The following is a 4,923-nucleotide window of genomic DNA, read 5'->3' as shown; positions in this document are numbered from 1 at the left end:
TACAGCCTATGGGCTCTAAGTAACTCAAGCACCACTCTCAAGTGTGCCTCGTGCTCCTCCTCTGAAGGCGAATAGACAAGAATGTCGTCCATGAAAACGACTACAAACCGATCCAAGAATTCCCGGAAGATCCGGTTCATCAAGTCCATAAAGACTGCCGGTGCATTGGTAAGCCCGAATGGCATCACCAGAAACTCGTAATGGCCATACCGCGTACGGAATTTTGTCTTAGGAACATCCTCCTCCCTGACCCTCAACTGGTGGTAACCCGATCTCAAGTCTATCTTAGAGAAACAACGGGAACCCTTCAACTGGTCAAACATGTCATCTATACGGGGCATGGGATACTTATTCTTGACCGTAGCCCGATTCAACTTTCGGTAGTCTATACACAATCTCAAGGCACCATCTTTCTTTTTAGCAAAGAGGGCCGGTGCTCCCCATGGTAAAACACTAGGGCGAACAAAACCCTTATCTAACAATTCCTGCAGCTGAACTTTCAACTCAACCAACTCTGCTGGAGCAAAACGGTAAGGTGCCATAGAAATCGGCGTCGTGCCGGGCACTAAATCAATAGAGAACTCTATCTCTCGGTGAGGTGGCAAACTAACAAGATCTTCGGGAAAGACATCCGAATACTCACAAACCACCCTCGGCAATACAACATGGGTCTCATCACACTCACCACTCTTAAAGCTAGCAAGTAGACCACTAAGTTCACCTCGCCCTCGCGAATCATACCCCGGTGGCAAAACACAACCAACCCGATCTCCCAAGAAATGGAACCACTCCCCGCTCAAGGTACATAACGTGACCCTCTGGCGGTAGCAATCGATAACAGCCCGGTATGACGATAGCCAGTCCATACCCAAAATAACATCAAAGCCCTTCATGGGCATGACCACAAATGGAAAAGCAAGCCTATGGTCGGCGACCTCTATATCACAACCTCTAACACCCTGTTTCAAAATCAACTCACCACCAATAGGTGATACTACACAAATAGAAGATGCTAACTGTGCTAACTCCAATTCCAAAACAGATGCAAATGCAGCAGATACAAATGAATGAGATGCACCTGTGTCAATCAACACGCTAGCAACCGAGTTGCAAAACAGAAAAGTACCTCTCACTACCGATGGAGCCGGTACTAAATCCTGCGCGGTAACAGCATACACGCGCCCTATAGGCCCCTGATCTACCTGCTCACCTCTAGGAGCATACGACTGCTGCACTGACTGGGATGACGAAGCTCCCGCATTGGCTCTCGAGGCCTGCACAGACTGAGCTAGCTGAAATCCCTGTGTCTGCCTAGAACCAGACGCTCCTGAAGTGGCACTCAACTGTGGACAAAACCTCTTCAGGTGCCCAAGCTGTCCACACTGATAACAAGACAAGGGCTGCCCCCTGCCCAAACTCTGACTCTGCGGTCTAGCTGAAGAAGAAGCAGCTCTCTGACCCCCACCCTTCTGCGGGCAAACTGAAACCTTGTGACCCAGCTGGCCACACTTGTAACACGCAAACTCCCCCTGATTGCCTCTTCCCGAGCCTGCACTCGGCACTAGAAAGGTCGATCTAGAAACTGCACCCTGAGGCTGCTGAGGGTTATAACCCCTCTGTCTCCTGCCATCACCCTGACCATCCTGGCTCCTCTTGGAGCCTCTCTGTCCCTCATCCTCCTCCTGCATCATGAGCTCCATATGAGCTGTAGCATCCACTAAATGTCTATACTCTCGGATGTAAGACCCACCAACCCGCAACTTGAGGCCCCGCCTCAACTTCCGCTCAAACTCATAGCAACGACGTTCTTCGGACGCCACCAACTCAGGTGCAAACCTGGACAAACTAGTGAAAGTGGCCTCGAACTCTACCACAGACATACCCTGTTGATTAAGCCGGCTAAACTGGTCCTTCAGCTTCTCCCTAGCCACTGCAGATAAGAACCTCTCCTGGAAAGCATTCACAAACGCCTCCCATGTACCACCAACACGAGCCTTCTCGTACTTCCACCATTGACCCGCATCTCCCTTCAGTTGGAAGGATGCCAAGGTCACTTTCAGTGCCCCGTCCTCGATGCCAAGCATCTCGAACGTCTTACTCATCTGTTCTAACCACTCGTCAGCCTTCAGTGGCTCCTTCGGATCCCCGATAAACTCATCCGGATTAGACCGGAAAAACTCCCTCTTCAAGAAAGAAGGCCCTACCTCAGCTGCCTGATTCCCAGCTCTAAGAATACCCAAAGCCCCTGCTATCTCTTGTGCCAAGGCACTCATAGCCTGTTGACCCGCTGGCTCGGCCACATTGGCCTGGCCAACTCCCTCATGCACTGCCGGAACCTCCTCTGGTAACAGTACTTCCTGCCTCGCAGGCCTACCACGCCTAGCACCTCTTCCTCGTCCTGACATCCTAATACAGGTAATACAGAACATTAGCATATTCATAAATGTGCCAAAACTAAACACTCACGTCCTAATGTATGGACAATTGTAATTCACTCCACGTAAGCACATAAACACATAAGCACTTACGAATTTCATTTCCGGATAATGACAGTCCCGAGGCGCTATTAGAGTTCCAGTTAGAAACAGCATTGATCAAGTGCCTTTCCAACAAGACTCCCAAAAACCTAAGGATCCAATCAACATCCTAGAAACTACATTCCATACCCACATAATCACATAAGCATGTTATCAATTAAGCACATAGCATATGACACTACATCTAAGTCTCTATCAAGCGAGACAAACCCATTGTGATACTAATCACTTCCCACGTACCCAAAGTATTCGAACCCGGTACGCTCTGTCACACCCCAAATCCGGGCATGACCGGCCGTGGCCCACAGGGACTTAGCCCAAGGCACACGTAAGCCTAAACACGAATCCAATCATATTGAACAACTGAACAATAGTCCAATAATAAATAACCAAAACTCAATCCAGACATGTCACAATTATAAACGGCAAAATCAACCGTAATCACAAACCATCCAAACTTATGGGATATAAACAACCCACATATAAAAAAAATAATCCTAAATGAACTTCGATAAGAATAAATATAAATATGCACAAATTTGACATAACACTCTAAACTAAAGGAATGCCCTAGAGGTCCATGCAATTGAGTCCCCGCTACGCCATGAGTCCACTCTAAGTCCTTCTAACACCTGGAAATGGTAAACAACTAAGTCAGCTGATAGCTCAGTGAGTAGCAACATGGATAGTAAATACAGTTTTGAAAACAGGGTTCAATTCCAAAATAAGATATATATCACAGAAACTAGATTGGCATACAGTTTGGTAAATACAATCTGTTTCAAAAAGATGGTTCCACAGTTCAACACTTAAAATACTCATGTCTTGCAAGAACATGATAAACAACATTTTCCACTTAAAACAGATTATAACATGAACACCAATAATTTTCTGGGTACCAATAAAAACAAATAATCTGCCACACATTTCTCAGGCTATAAGCCCCGTTGGATCCAATACCGAACTAAGAGTCATCCTCAGGGTGGCACCTGGGCCTTTTCTCAAAGACGATCCGATTGAAGGTCACCTAGTTGTTTTTAAAGGTCTGTTCCTTACAATCGTTGAGCACTAGAGTCATCACGGCCCAACCCGGATCTGTTCCCTAGTGGCCAGAGTCACCACACACAGTGGAATAATTTCCCTGGACTAAATACACACATGGTCCCAATAATCAATACACATCAGTTTTGCAAAACATGGTGGTTCATCATTATAAACATGAGACCAAAACAAATAGTTTACAGTATGCCAAGTTCACACATGTTTCAGACATAATTTGATTCAATTGATAATATAATAATTTATCAAAGCAGTTTAGTCTTGAAACAACAATTTGATTTCCAACAATTTAGGGTAGGGAAACATTTATAAAAATACGTAGCATGAAACTACTCACCTGAAACGCAATAATATAATCCTCGAATAGAGTATGAAAGTCCAACTAGTGCCCTGAACCAAGTATAAAAACTACACGTCACTACAAATTTAAAAATACTAAAGAATACGAACTAAGTAACCCCAAACTAAAGCGCACTAACACGGCTCAACCCAACTCACCGTTACTCCTAAATATTACCTAAGTTCATATTCTTCAAGGTCTAAAATCACCCAAGACATAGATTCCGATCGAAACTTAACTAAAAATGACTTGGAGATGAAACAGTGTTTTAAACAAGTTTTCCCAATCTATTCGCTAACTTTGAAAATTACAAAACCCACTCCACGTTGTTCGACAAATTCCAATAACCTCCAGATATGATCTAATATATCCTAAGTTTCAAACCCAATTGGTTTCACTTGATTTGCTTATCAAAATAATTTTCTACAATTTATTATATCCAAACAGGTTGTTTTCTGCAGCACTTTAAAGAAATTGATGGTTCTCTTAATATACATGAGCAATCAATGCAAGGCCAAAAACGTACGAAACTAGACTCGTAACCGGTTCTAATGACACTAATTTGATAATTTTTGGATTTATACCCAAAGAGAACAACACTCCCGAATTTCTTGTTTTGGACTGGTTTTCTGGACAGATTTGAATACCTCAATTTATATGGATTTTGACCCCCAAAAATTATGAAAAAAATCAGATATACAATTCAGTATGTAATTAATCTACTGTAAAAATTTCAATTTAAAATTCATCAATTTGATATGGTTTCTTGATTTTTAAACTCTATGGTTCTGCACAAAATTAATGTTTTACACATGAATGTTTGAACCTTAAACATTATATCTAGACCTATACCAAACAAGGGCACCAGTCCACTGCCAACAAAACACACAAAAGATAATGCCACATCTCTTCCACAATGAGAATCATGCAACCACACAACACTTGTTCTTCCATCATTATTTCCCATGACCCAGGTTTGATATACTA

At 43.4% G+C, this 4,923-nt stretch overlaps 1 long non-coding RNA gene across 1 annotated transcript; it reads right to left on the bottom strand.

Moving 5' to 3' along the window:
- Positions 1 to 2,892: 2,892 nt before the first annotated feature.
- On the bottom strand, positions 2,893 to 4,510 carry LOC145806343 (uncharacterized). Its single transcript, XR_014349316.1, has 2 exons — positions 3,934 to 4,510; positions 2,893 to 3,169 (listed from the first exon to the last, which is right to left on the bottom strand). It is a non-coding gene; the product is annotated as an uncharacterized LOC145806343 (long non-coding RNA).
- Positions 4,511 to 4,923: the final 413 nt, after the last annotated feature.

Source organism: Camellia sinensis, chromosome 13 (genome assembly GCF_055761805.1).
Source record: "Camellia sinensis isolate YWXY chromosome 13, ASM5576180v1, whole genome shotgun sequence".
NCBI classification, from domain to species: Eukaryota; Viridiplantae; Streptophyta; class Magnoliopsida; order Ericales; family Theaceae; genus Camellia; species Camellia sinensis.
This window is presented reverse-complemented; position numbering and strand designations above follow the sequence as displayed.